The sequence below is a fragment of the Leuciscus leuciscus genome (genome assembly GCF_965113295.1).
Source record: "Leuciscus leuciscus genome assembly, chromosome: 22".
Taxonomy (NCBI): Eukaryota; Metazoa; Chordata; class Actinopteri; order Cypriniformes; family Leuciscidae; genus Leuciscus; species Leuciscus leuciscus.
In genome coordinates, this window is record NC_138746.1 from 20670552 (window position 1) to 20685948 (window position 15397).

The following is a 15397-nucleotide window of genomic DNA, read 5'->3' on the forward strand; positions in this document are numbered from 1 at the left end:
TTGATGTGAATGATCACCCTCTAAGATCTTGTCCTTCGCTCTTACTGGGTCAGGGTGGGGCTCCCGGGCGATTGTGCATATGTGTGTGAGTGTTTCACGGGGGTCGCCACATGGAAGGGCCGAGCGGGGTTTTCCTGGAAGCACATCACACCCGGCTGCGTAACTGTAGCCTGGGCCGAGCGGTCGGTGTGTCTTATCACTCTGTTCAACGTCCACCTGAAACAATATTTGCACATGAGTGTTCAATTTAACATTTGGGTGACCCCTTCAGCATGGTTATGAAATGCTGCAATGTGGCCCAACAGGAGGATGCAACACATGATCAAAAGGAGAACTGTAAAGATAAGCAAATGGACTAAATCGCCTTCAGAAACCTCCTTCTATAGTCTTCACAAAATAATCAAAACCGAGACCAAAACCTAACATGGTGACATTTATCGACCAAAAGCCTATAATAAACTTTAACATGACACAGCAAAATGATTCACATGACAATGATTCAGTCACATTCAAACTGAACATCCCACCTCTTGTCCCAGCAGATGTTCCCTTTAATTAGAGCTCCTAACGCAACTAATTGCCTACACCTGCACTATAAACGTATATGACATCATTTCTGTGAAAACGGGTGAGAACATCTAATGATTTAACACCAGCATAGCATTCTTGAATGAAACTTTAAATACTACAATTTCTCTCTAAGACGACATACTTTTGGCTGACATTTATCTTATACTCACCAAGGCTGCATTTACCCAATCAAATATACAATAATATCATTAAATATTATTACAATGTAAAATTACTGTTTTACATTTAATACATGTAATGTAATTTGTTCATGTGATGGCAAAGTTGAATTAACATTATTCCATTATTATACAGCCATTATTCCAGTCTTCAGTGTCACATGATTCTTCAGAAACATTCCAATATGCTGATTTGTGTTCAAGTAAATTGCCTGACCTTCTCAGGGAAAACTAGTCCTGTCTGAACAGACAACAATTAGAATGAATTATGGTTGTATAGCCATTTTTATAAGTACAACTTACACAGCATATACATATTTTGGTACAAACTATCCATAATGATATGCAGGTACGGTACAGTAAATACAGGAATCTGAGACCCTTAAGGATGTCACAAGGACAAACAGGGAAATGTGGTGTGAATGAGGGCAGAGAAACACATTCCTCCTGTTTGATTCCAGCAGATTAACGACGTGGGGAAGGCTTCTGAAAACTTGACTTATGTGCTGTTCTGCAGCGCTGAAGGTTTTGAACCTGAGCTAGGCCTGTCATTGAAACCAGACCTCCTCATCCCTGTCTCCTAATAAATCTATCCCGCTTATGTGTGCATTAAAACTGACTCACCTGGACAGCACACTGGTGCCTGCAAGGCCTTAATAACGAATTATGCCATTTAGTTGAAGAACGATCAAACTTCCTTTACCAGGCAAATATGCACATAGTTATAATATAACAGTGGCCAAAAAATAATGATGGATTCAATGGAGAAAGGCACCATTAACCCTGAGCACATGACCTGTCATTTGATCCGCTCTTGGACCTTGAAATGAAAACGTTGAGTGGGAAAAAGCAGGGTGATCCTCTAAAACGATTTAGTAATTCCTGAAGTGAAGTTTGGTCAGGCGGCATGAATAGTCTGGGTTCACGGAGGCTGTGTCTGTATGTGTGTGTGAGTCTGCCTGACCAGATTGTGGTCGAGAAACAGTCCCATGAATCCCATACTGATCAAGCTCTCTTTCCCCAGTCCCTAATTACATACAGAGCCCTGTGGTGGGACAGCACCAGAGGAACACCGCTGACCCCGGACGAAAGACAGGGGTGTGTGTGGTGAGATCGAGTCATCCTGAATGTATAAACATCAGTTTCAGGCCAAAGGCGGGTGTGTTAAAGCGGTGTAGATTTGTGTACTTGGAAGTTTGTGTGTGAAAGCGTGGGAGAAAGGTCTGCGGAAAGAGTCCGGCTGTCCAGGGGCTTTTCTGTACAGTGAGACGTGGGACTTAGGAGGTGGATTTGCACAGCAACTGCAACATGACAAAGCATCAAGGGCTAATTCTAGAACAAGGAGACAGACAGACTGACAGGCAGTCAAAAGAGCCCAAGGAATTTCGACAGCTCCTGCTCCCAGCTCTCCATTTCCCATGCTGGTAATCCTGCCTAGTCCCTCTCACATGTTCCAGGGCAGGTAACTGCTGCTAATGCCACCACATGCTTTATATTTAAAGGCTACGGGGCACGTGGGTAGAAACAGAACGCTCTTATTGCAAACTGTTGGAGAGGGGGAACAGATAGAGGAAGACAGAAAGAGAATGAGATTTTTTTCTTTACACAAGAAATTTTAAATAGAACACACTAGGATTAGAATCTTATTGACCACAAATTAGAGTTGCCAAAACGTACAGATTTTGGTACCAATGTTACTGAAATTTTTAAATTGTGACGCTTTGAGTGCTGTTGAGCGAAATCGTAAACACCTCTGGTTGGCCGTTGTGTTCACGCGCTCATCAGATATGTACGATGACGGAAGACTTTTTGTTTTTTTTAAATGGGAGCGGGAGCGTTTGAAAGCACAAGCAGGCATCTGTGAAAGTGCTTGGTGAAGAGCGTCATTGATGTATATTTACAACATGTTTTTGAAGCGCTGATCATTGTAGCCAATCACAGACATATCCGATGAGCGCGTGAACACAATGGGCAATCAGAGGCGTTTACGATTCTGCTCAACAGCTCTCAAATCGTCCCATTTTATACATTTCAGTATCGACTGATTTGAAAACTCTACCGCAAACCTTTGAACTGTAGTATAATTCAATATCTACTGATATAGAATAATTTTGCAATCTCTCACATCAGCTGACAACCGATATGTTACAGATATATCATGCATCACTAGTTCTTTTTTTCTAAAACAATTCAAATCAAAACACAAGTCAATTAGTCAAATCTTAAATCAGCTGACAGCAGCATCAAATTCATTTCACAAGGAAGTGCATGTGAACGTAACCATATTTATCACTCTATACCAGTACAGTAATCTTCTGCTTCTGCTGCTGTGTGAAAGCAGTCAGAGAGAATCAGAAGTGAATGGAGTGCCACAGCCGGTCCCACATCCCTCCACTCACTGAGTGAGATCTCACTCCCTCTGTGCCCTTGTAAACACATTCTCCAGCGGTAAGGCTATCTGCTGCAGTGCACTTGCGCTGGCTATAGGGCTGGGTCACAGGCAGCCAGCACTCCTTTAAGCCCTCCTCACAGGGCCTGCCAAGAGGAGTCAGCCTGGTACACTGTGCAGCGCTCGCAAAGCCCTCTCCCACGGCTATTAGTGACCATTCATCTGGGGAGCCTGGGAAAATGCATCTGAACCCGGCAGGCCATCAGGGGGAACAGCCTGCCAGGTGTTCCCTCCCCCTCTGCCACACCAGCACTGTAAGCCATGGCACCTGTGGGAAAGAGGAAGGGGCTCGGTGAGGAGGAGGGGTATGAAGCAGCCACCCACCTCTTTCCTCCTCCCCTTCATCCATTAAGACCTGCTAATCAGATCAAACACACTGACGTGGGGGAACGTGCACAGGTAAATGTCAGAGTTACCAAAAATGGGCGCAAGTGCAAACAGCTGCATTGTAATTGTAATTGCCTCAGCGTGGCTGAACTTGATGGAGGGCTACTTGAAATGTATTATGTGTGACACTACAGTAAAAGAACATAAGAGCTACTTCCATTTGGACAAATAACCCTTACAATCTGTAGGAAACTAAGAACTAATGAGAAACGACCAGCACAAAAAAAGTATAGTTACAAAAGTTTACCTTAATGTCCACTACAATCAAACTGTCCATTTATAATTAATCTTGAAAAACACTAATATTTCCAACATATATATTTTTTAGACAAAATAGTAAAGAATGTTAATATTGGTGAGAACTATGATATCAATGCATCCCTAAGAAAGTACCGAAATATATGTACATGGTTTGAAAGAGAAATTAGGTTCACGTACCAAAAACTGTCACGTTTTCGTCAAGCTGATATAAAAGGAGGAGCGCACATTGAACGATGACGGTCCTTTTTAACAGTTATCGGAGAAACATACTTGGATTTCGGTCCTGGCATGTTATACAAAAATGTTGTTTATAAATGCCAGTGGTGCTTTCATGTGTAACCACATAATTGTGTTGCAAGAAAACTGAGTCATCAGAGTCCCGATGTTTAGTCGATCAAAATCCTTGCTAGTGCCCAAATTCGATACACTGATTCACACAAAATCGATTTCACACAAATTAGTTACATTCCAAACTGAAAGAATGCGAAGTGAATCATTCATTAAGTTCTCAAATGTGTGTGTGCTTGCTTGAAATAGATGAAATTGGATTGCTTTTGTGAACTCTATTGCAAGAGATTGATCTTTTAATTTATGGGTTTTCCCAGAACAAAATACTCCTGGAAAAATGAGGTCAGAGAAAGTTAAGAAAAAGAAAACAAGCATCTCTTATGCTGTAACTCTAGCAATGAAAGACACTGAGTTGATTTAGCTTCATCTTAAAAAAAAAAAAAAAGAAAAAAAAAAGTTATTTGGCAGAAACTTTGAGCAACAATCTAATTAGCTCATGTTCTCCGTTTAAACCTAATAACTCTATTTTGAATCTGTAGCATCAGATAGGTTAAAGCACTTGAAATGTAGCAGCAAACAGACTCTCTGGGTGACATACATAGTCAAGCAGGGGCTGCAGTGACTTCTTTCTTAAGATCAGGGATTAATAAAAAAAATAAAAAATAAAAAAATATTTCCCCTGAGTGCAACAAGCACTTTTGTTCATCTCACTCCAAAAATCATTATTTCTTAATAAGGGGGAAAAGTCAGAAAGAAACCTTACTTTTGTCATTTTCAGGGTAGATATGCTTCCACAAATGGCTACATTAAACATTGCAATCTGCTGTCTTCCAGCAAAAAAAACATTTTCTTGGTTAGTGTGCCAAGAGTCCGGCTCGTGCTTCCACCAAGCCAAGACATTTGGTGGGAAAAGTTCCCCCTTTCCCGCCCTCTCCAAAGCATAAATAAATCAACTCACTATGAGCTAATGGGGAAGCATGAGGTAGCCAGTCAGAGAGAAGCTACAAGGGCTGACATTTGAAAAATGGCCTTCGCAGCTGAGAGCAGAGCAGACTGCTCAGGAAATGTGTCGGCATGTGACACGCTCACTGGATATGATAAATGTGACATGCACGTTCAAACAACCACACAGAGGTTGACAATAGACACATCTAAGCTGAGACTGAACACAAAACGCCATGCTTGATGCATGCATGATGAAATCATGTAAGCTGACACATACAAGAGAGGGAAAAATATCTCTAGTGCATAAGTGAGTTCACACAAAAGGATCTGGGGAGAGTTAATAGCTGTTGATAGCCGACAGCTGGAGTGGTCACATGTTCTGTGACTGGGAAAATCGCAGAACTCTTTGGGTACATTCCACTCGCCTGAAAGTGTGTCGCGAAGTGGACTTCACAAGGTATTTGGTCAATTTAATTGGAATTATAAACCATAGGGAGTGTGCATACTCAGTCCAGCAGACTCTGCAAACAATATAGGAATCAAGGATACATTGAATGTCACTGCCATACATATTATAAATTAACCAAATCACATATCAAATTTTATATAAATATTTATCATTAAATGTAGGGGTTGAGTATAACCAATTATATTAATTTACTATAATTCCAATATATAATTATACATACAAAAAAGGATATTTCTAAATAAAACATGTATATTTTACAGTGCCCTCCACAATTATTGAACCCCCTGGTAAATATGATCAAAATTGGCTGTAAAAAATAAATCTGCATCGATTATCCTTGTGATCTTTCATTCAAAAAATGCGCAAAATTCTAACCTTTCATTGAAGTAAAAGAATTGAAAGTGGGGGGAAAATCACATTATGAAATAAATGTTTTTCTCCAAAACACGTTGGCCACAATTATTGAAACCCTTTTATTAAATACTTTTTGCAATCTCCTTTTGCCAAGATAACAGCTCTGACTCTTCTCCTATAATGCCTGATGAATTTGGAGAATAACTGACAAGAGATCAGAGACCATTCCTCCACACAGAATCTCTCCAGATCCTTCAGATTCCCAGATCCATGTTGGTGCTTCTCCTCTTCAGTTCAGCCCACTCATCAGGTCAGGGGACTGAGACGGTCATGGCAGAAGCTTCATTTTGTGCTCCACAACAAATTTTTGTTTTGATTTTGATGTTTGTTTTGGATCGTTGTCCTGATGGAAGATCCAACCACGGCCCATTATAAGATTTCTAGCAGAAGGCGTCAGGTTTTGATTTTTTATCTGTTGATATTTGATAGAATCCACAATGCCATGTATCTGAACAAGAAGTCCAGGACCTCCAGCAGAAAAATATGCCCACAACATTAAAGATCCAATGGTATATTAAATTGTACACATGGGGTACTTTTTATCCTTGTGTTCACAAAACCCATCTAGTGTGTTTGCTGCCAAAAAGCTCTGTTTTAGTCTCATCTGACCACAGAACCCTGTGTTGTTTGAAGATCCAGTCGTGTCTGACAATTAAATTTGCTGGAATTTGTTTTTGGAGGAGCGAGGAGGTTTTTTTTTAAACCCTCCCAAACAACATGTGGGGATGTAGGGGTTGTTTGATAATTTTTTTTTTAGGCTTTCTGACCCCAAGACTCAACTAATCTCTGCAATTCTCCATCTGTGATCCTTGGAGAGTCTTTGGCCACTCAAACTTTCATACTCGCCGTGCATTAAGACAGTATAGACACACGTCCTTTTCCTGGCAGATTCATAACATCTTTAGTTGGTTATAACTTCTTAATTATTGCCCTGATGGTCAAAATGGGGATTTTCAATTCTTTAGCTATTGTCTTACAGCCACTTTCTAGTTTGTGATGCTCAACAATCTTTTGCTACGCATCAGAACTGTATTCTGTGGTTTTACTCATTGTGATGGATGATTAAGGGGATTTGGCCTTTGTGTTTCCTCATATTTAAACTCCTGTGAAACACGAAGTCATAGCTGGACAGTTTCATGTTCCTAGTCACCCTGGTGTACTAAAAAAGGTAAATATTAATGGGAATATACTTCAGAGATATTTTACTCGTAAAAAATTCTAGGGGTTTCAATAATTGTGGCCAACATGTTTTGGAGAAAAACATTTATTTCATAATGTGATTTCCCCCCACTTTCAATTCTTTTACTTCAATGAAAGGTTAGAATTTTGCACATTTTTTGAATGAAAGATCACAAGGATAATCGATGCAGATTTATTTTTTACAGCCAATTTTGATCATATTTACCAGGGGGTTCAATAATTGTGGAGGGCACTGTATATACATTAAATAATCAAGACATCACTAACAGATTAAGTAAAATATAATGAATATATAGGCTAATATAGTGCATATATTTAGCGAAAGAGTTCATTTCTCTAGCGAACTAATAAGCTGTGGACACTGAATGACTTGCCTGAGGTTAATAACATAAAGATACTTGTTTACAAGCTGCTTTACTAATGTCTTTCTGCCGTTGAAACACTAATTGAGCGATTACACGAGATACGTTTCAGTAAGTTGTACTGTATTTTTCAACCAGGTCTCGAGACTAAAGGCCTCATTATACTTCTGCGTCGGACCTACGCCGGAGCCTATACGCCGTAGGCAGGCTTGGGAGGGTTACTTTAAAAATGTATTCCGTTACAGTTACAAATTACTTCATAAAAAAAGTATTCAGTAACGTAATCCAAATACTATAATATGAAAGTAATGTAAATAAGAATAAGAAAGTAGGTCACGTATATAAATAGTCAAGCAAGAAGAAATGTTTTTATTTTTTTTATTTTTTTTTATTAAGAATTTGGTCCAGTGTACAATATTTGCAAAATATACACACAGGCCTGAATATATATTTATGTAAAGGGCTATACAGACATCTAGTGGCTAATGTATGGTATTACAGATGATTTTGTTTTATTTTTAACAAATTTGTAACTAAAAAATAAAAACACAACATTTAAAATGTTTACACAATCTACATATTAGTTTATTTTAAAATAGGCCTACATGTTGACTAAAGCCGTGATCTTTCTTAATTTGCCTTACTGAACTTGGGGCGTTGGCAGTGGGAGTTCCCCTGTGTTACCTAGACTGCGAACATCCCGTTAAGTGAGAAGAGATTAAGAAAGGACATTTTAGGTACTAAAAAAGCTACTCTCCTAATTTCTACAAAATAGCAGCGGAATTTCCATGAATTAAAAGCGATTTTACCCGCAGGCAGCATCGTTTCTACTAGCAGCAGTGATTCAATCTGTGTCTGAGGAGATTGTAGATAGCTGTTATTTGCGCATGCACCAGCGCGTGGCAGACGTGAGTCATTACTGGCAACAGAACCAGGAACTACTGTATAATCAAGCAGCGCTTAATAAAGTGTTATTATGCCAAAATACTGATTTATTTAGTTTTAAATGAAACCATTGTAATCCTGAAATATTCCCCCTTTTTTCAAAATGTAACTATAATCTGATTACTACGTTTTTTTGACGTAACTGTAACGGATTACAGTTACTGGATTTTTGTATCCTGATTACATAACGCCGTTACATGTATTCATTTAAGGCCTATTTATACTTCTGCGTCGAACTGCCGCCGTAGCTACGTCGTAGGCTGTGTGTAGCACGCGTACCCTTCGGCGTACCCTGACGTGCACCTCTCCAAAAATGTAACAACGCGTCAATTCTACGCGGACTCAAGCGCTGTGATTGGTCTGCCAGAACCCCTCCCTCAGGGTTTCAGATCCCTAGGTGCGCGTCAACGCGGACAACGACGCAGAAGTATAAATTAAAACCAACACGTTGCCTACGGCGTATAGGCTCCGGCATAGGTCCGACGCAGAAGTATAATGAAGCCTTTACTCCCCAACCCTGGCCGTAGGCAACGTTTTGGTTTTAATTTATACTTCTGCGCTGTTGTCCGCGTTGACGCGCACCTAGGGAGCATGTGAAACCCCAAGGGAGGGGTTCTGGCAGACCAATCACAGCGCTTGCGTCCGCGTAGAATTGACGCGTTGTTACATTTTTGGAGAGGTGCACTATGGGATCAAATTCCTGCCAAATATATAGCGGTCACGAATAAAAAAATAATAAGCGTGAATCAAAAATTTTAAAACACATGTAAAAATATATTGCACAAACTGAAAAAAAAGAATGCAAAATGATCAGAATAGCAAACAACGTGGTCACGGATCAAAATATAATAAGCGTGAATCAAGAAATAACAAGCATGAATAAAAACTTTAAACACATTAAAAGTTATTTTGCAGAAAACTTAAACTTATGGTCATGCTTTCTTACCTTGGTTTTATTACTGTGTTCTTTGTGCTTTCTTGCATTTTCTGCTCATATTTTACTCTTTTGTACAATTGTGCTGTTTTTCTCTTCGCTCTTCTTTCTATGTTCTGCGCTTGCTTTCCCAAATGTTGCAGTTCGAGTTTCATGTAAATTAGGGCGGGCTTAAGCGTCACCATTGGTCCACTAGTTCTAGATTGACAGCTACTCCTCTAGCCAATCAATCGAAGAGGGGTGTTGACGTCACACCAATGCGACTCGTGGCTACTGATGCTTACTTGTTATACAGGGGAAGATGACCGTCAACTCAGTTGGCAAAAAAATTTCCGTGGCAGGACACCTTTAAACTGCATGTGTGCCTGCAACTCAACCTGTTGCCGGTATATACGTATACCTGGCAATATGGTATTGTTAAATTTGTCATCCTAACGATGACCTGTTACAGTTATGCCTGTCTGATTATCCATCATTCACCTCTAATGCACTGGACCTGGCACCGCGAGCGTCGATCTTCTCCGAGCAGTAACTTGCCACCACCTACTGGCCGTTTTACTTTCATATTTAATCAATAACAAGGATGGATAATGTCGGTCCTGGGTGCAGAGTTTAGCTCCTCCAACCCTAATCAAACACACCTGAACCAGCTAATCATCGTCTTTAGGATATTTAAGACAAGTGAGGTTTTTAATCGGAGTTGACACTAAACTCTGCAGGACAGCGGCACTCTAGAAACAACGTTACCTATCGCTGATGGAGATGTTGCTGTATTCAAATTTTAAGCTATATTTAAAACATTAATCCTAAAGTAATATGCAATTATGTAGCTATGTAAGTAAACACAATAAGTTTGTAATAAATCACTGTATTAAATTCAACTGGTTTCTGTATATCTTCTCTGTAACACAATCATTTTCAATAATCTTGTCAAATTTGGCGAGGTTAATAAAAAAAAAGGTAGGCAATGTGTAGCGTTGACAGGTCAAAGTCCTGAAGTCTTCAGACAATGGCCGTTTTTAACTTAGTTTTTGCAACGAATTGTAGCGTTTCATAACTGCAGGATGTTTTACTTACAGCAGCCTTAGCATATTGACATCATGAGCCAAGTAATATTGTTTAACACCAATTACCAGTGTGCACATTAACATTCTCATGTATCTCAAAAAAGATTAATTTAATTATTTATGTAGCTTTACTGCTTGAAAGTCTTTGTAAAGTTAAATTGAACTGCCGTCTTCCCCTGTATAAGTAAGTGCAGCACTCCTGAAAAAGATTAATTTAATAAATGCACATATCAAAGCACAAATAAGAAATTGAACAGTATGTAAAAGTATTAGAAAAATAACATTTTAGTATATTATAATGGAATTGAAGAAATTGTACAAACATAAACAGCTTGTACTCCTACATAAGCATCAGTAGCCACGAGTCGCATTGGTGTGACGTCAACTCCCCTCTTCGATTGATTGGCTAGAGGAGTAGCTGTCAATCTAGAACTAGTGGACCAATGGTGACGCTTAAGCCCACCCTAATTTACATGAAACTCGAACTGCAACATTTGGGAAAGCAAGCGCAGAACATAGAAAGAAGAGCGAAGAGAAAAACAGCACAAGCGTACAAAAGAGTAAAATATGAGCAGAAAATGCAAGAAAGCACAAAGAACACAGTAATAAAACCAAGGAAAACATACTTTTTAAGAAAGCATGACCATAAGTTTAAGTTTTCTGCAAAATAACTTTTAATGTGTTAAAAGTTTTTATTCATGCTTGTTATTTCTTGATTCACGCTTATTATATTTTGATCCGTGACCACGTTGTTTGCTATTCTGATCATTTTGCATTCTTTTTTTCAGTTTGTGCAATATATTTTTACATGTGTTTTAAAAATTTTGATTCACGCTTATTATTTTTTTTATACGTGACCGCTATATATTTGGCGGGAATTTGATCCCATAGTGCATGTCAGGGTACGCACGCTACACACAGCCTACGACGTAGCTACGGCGGCAGTTCGACGCAGAAGTATAAATAGGCCTTAACGGCGTCCTATCGTCCTGGGGACGATAGAAAATGTGTTTAGGACGAACAGAAATATTCTCCAGGACGCCTACAGGACGAAAGACATTTTTGTATGCGTGTTCATTTATTACTAGCCTATTAGGGTAACTTACTTAGAAAATGGCAAAATGAACAGATGCGCTGACTACAACTGAGCGCGTCTTCTCATGCTGTTACTATAGTTACTATTACTGGCCGGCTACTCACCCGGAGACTTGTTTCGCGGTACATCTATCACATGGCTTATTTTCACAGACGAAAACGAGACGATAACTAAATAAAAACTAGTTTTGAATGACAAAAATTATGACGAAAATCGATTGCCATTTTCGTCAACGAGTAAAACTAGACAAAAATGTTAGATAGTGACGATTTGGGAAGCGATCCAGTCAGAACCGATGTCCTGCGTTTGTGGTAGATGCGCACATTTGTACTTTAAGTGCTGATCTACCCAGCGGCACACGGGTTTACATGCGCTGCATGTCTCATAAAACATAAAAAAATGTCATTGGACATGATCCGATGTCTTAAACTGACAGTGGGTAATAAACCTAATGCGGTCTGTGTCCTTAATATTGATCAAGCAACAAAAGAAAAAGAGAAAAGCATTCACTGCTCGTTAATAGCTTTAATAAGGATTAATTATGTTTAATTCATACAAATAAATATGTCTGCTGCTTGAAAGAATAAATGATGATATTTTTGAGATATGTAGCCACCAGTATTTATTTGTTATTGTTTAATCCAACCAACTCAAAAACGTTTTGATCTGTATGTATTTTTCTCTTAATTTTCGTACATGTAAAAAAAAAAAAGAAAAAAAAAGATTTGTTCTGCATAAATACAAAAAAGCATTTAACTCCTGTAATTTTTTATTAAATCAGTTTTTTACCTGTTTACAGATAACTACTTTGAATGGAGCTAAATAAATATAATAATATATATCATAAACATTTTAATGGTGTTTTTATTATGTGACTAACAACTATAGATGATAATAACAAAGTACAGAAACAACATGTTTATTTTGGGACGGTTGACATTCACTTTAGGACGGTTCAAATTGTTTTTCAGGACGGTTCCAGGACGGAGGTGAAAAAAGTTAGTCTGGAGCCCTGCTTTCAACATACCTTCAGATGTTCATTCACGTTTATTAGGAAGAGAATCGCGTTCCGCACGTGCAGCTGCTTAAGCTAAAGCCCCGTTCACACTGCCAGCGATTTTGTCGCTGCATGTCGCTAGTCTCTGTACTGTGAAGTCGCTTGTGAGCGTTCATAGTGCTGTCGCTCTAATATGACTGGTAGACTGCACGTCTGGCCATATCTATACAAAATACCATCACAAGTGATATATACAACTATATCATTTTAATTTGACTAGGATTTAGGCTCAAAAGAAACAGTATGCTGTTGGGAGAGTGTTTTTATATTACCACAGCAGTGTTCAGTGGATTAAATCATTTAGCCTACTGGATTAACGATCGATCAATCAACAGATTAACTCATACTGTCATAAATTACTAAAACGTCATTTGAATTTGACAAATAATCAATTTTCTTGTCCCTATTAGTCAACATAATGCAGGGGAAACTGTAAAATGATCTGCAGCAGTGCTAAACTTGCATCATAATTACAACACTCGAACTAAATGTGTGAATTAAACTCACTGAGACTGTCGACAGTTTATTTTCCATGCATCATTTTATTATATCCATGTATGTGGTCAAATCATATAAAACAGTGAAATCGCCCTCGAACTCTTCTGTCTTGCCAGCACTCGAGACGGTGACGTGAGCTGAGCTCCTCTGAAAGTCTTCTTTCCTATTGGTTGTCGCTCGCGAAAATCGCTTCTCATTTGCATAAAGTTGAAATTTCTGAACTTTTGTCGCGCGTCTCGTGTCGCTTGACACGCCCACATTCTGTCGCCAACGGTCACTGTCGCTCTTGTCGCCAGCGCTCCATTGAAATGAATGGGATCATGTCGCTTTGTCGCTGCGTGTCGCTGGCAGTGTGAACGGGGCTTAAGGCCCCTATATAGTAATGTCACGCCACATTAATGAGCATCAAAACGGCATTTAGTGTTTGAATTTCGTAATAAAATGGACACAATTAAAAAAAATTCTTATCGAAAATGACAAAAAGCAGAGCTTATTGCGATTATTGATGGTTAATGGTGGTTAAGCTACAACACTGTATTCGTCTTGTACACATACTGTAAAGCCTGGAACACACCAAGCCGACGCCGACGAACTAGCGCTGATGAAAGCCGACTGTGTTGTCGCCTCGCGTCGGGGTTAAAAGCTGCACTTGAACACACCGAGAGAACTACTGCCGACTGTTAGCTAGAATGCGCGTTCTGCGCCTGCGTGTAAATGAGACAACTGTCTATTTCTGCAGATATATTCGTCTATATTCGTCATTCAAAAAGGGAAACCGACGGTGCCGGCTGCAGATACACAAACCGTAAACAAAGCAGTGCGTGCTTACCGTTTTGAATATCAATCCTGCTAAACACTTTCTTTATTCCACTCCTCTCGTATTAATATTGAAATATGCGCCAAGGAACACTCAGGTAAGATGATATATCATTAGAACAGCCTTCTATCTGTACCGTTTTGACTTTACTCGCTGTTTTGCTATTATTCTCGTGCACTGCCTCGATCACTAAGCTGAACAGCCAATCAGAGTTTTTGGTTCAGTTTGAATATAGTTACACCCCTAAAATATATATATATATATATAGAGATAGATAGATAGAGAGAGAGATAGAGAGATAGGAGAAAATACATAGAATATCACATAAAATAATAAAAAAACAAAATATACATATTTAATTTAAATTCTTCATAAAAGATACTTCATATCTGCTGAGAGCAACCTGTGTGTATGTTGCACTAGAAAAGGAGATCAGCTGGTTTTAGTTTGACCTCAACACTGAGCATGTGCCCTTGCATTTATTTCCCAGTCTCAGTTCAGCTCCATTTCTTGCCAGAGGCCTAAAAAAATACTTTCAAACTTCAAGGTTTATGGACACAAGTGAAGGAGACCATCAGATTCTGTCCATGCACACACACCCTGTGAGTGCATTTCCTCATTTGTTATGCTTATCTGTCAGAGATAATGAGTCAGTCTTTCTGATATGTTAGACAATAACCCTGTTCTCACCTGGACCAAGGGCGAGACTCACAGCATTGCATTTCTCACAGCTGTTAAATACACAGTGAGCAGTGATTCATGATATGCTCTTCAGATCTGAAATCGTTCTCTAATGAGAGGTAATGGACACACACACCGTGTCATGAGTGAAAGTTGAGGTAAGTCAATCTTTATCTGGGAAACCAGCTACTGACAGACAGATCCTAAAAACCCTAATAGCTAATGCCAGACTATAAAGAATCTGCCTCCTTGCTTTTTTTTTTATCTTGTTGTCTGACTTATCTCACAGCAGCAAGAGGAGAGTAAAACAAGCAAAACTGCATGTAATACTAGCACTGAACAACAAGAACATAGAAAGATGAGCACCTCTGCAGAGGTGCAGCCATTCCTTGACGTGCCGTGAGAGGGGCAGCAACATCTAAAGAGGAGAAATCTCTTTTTATGAGCTTAACTGCCCTGTAATCTGCCTCTCTCAGTGGGACTTGGCCCACGCAGTGAGTCAGCCTTTTACAATCTTTAAGTGCTACCTGTGTAGAAAGAACCGCCTCCCTTAAGGCCCCAATACACATCAAGCGAAATCGAAGAATGAACGGGAGTGATGTCATTTCAAACTATATCCGGCTAGAGTTAGTTTGGACTAAGTTTCAGTGGTTTGAAACAGCTTGCTTCTTCTTTTGCATACATTTAAAGTTAGGGTTTTTTTTTCTTGCTGGCATGCAGGTATGGCCTTGATTTCTCCACTTTGTTTTTTAACCTTTCCCTTCCAACTGTGGGACAG

At 39.3% G+C, this 15397-nt stretch overlaps 1 protein-coding gene across 3 annotated transcripts in view; it reads right to left on the bottom strand.

Annotated features, from left to right (window-relative positions):
• slx4ip (SLX4 interacting protein) overlaps nucleotides 1-15397 on the bottom strand; it is a 46192-nt gene that overhangs the window by 20762 nt on the left and 10033 nt on the right. The window lies entirely within an intron of this gene.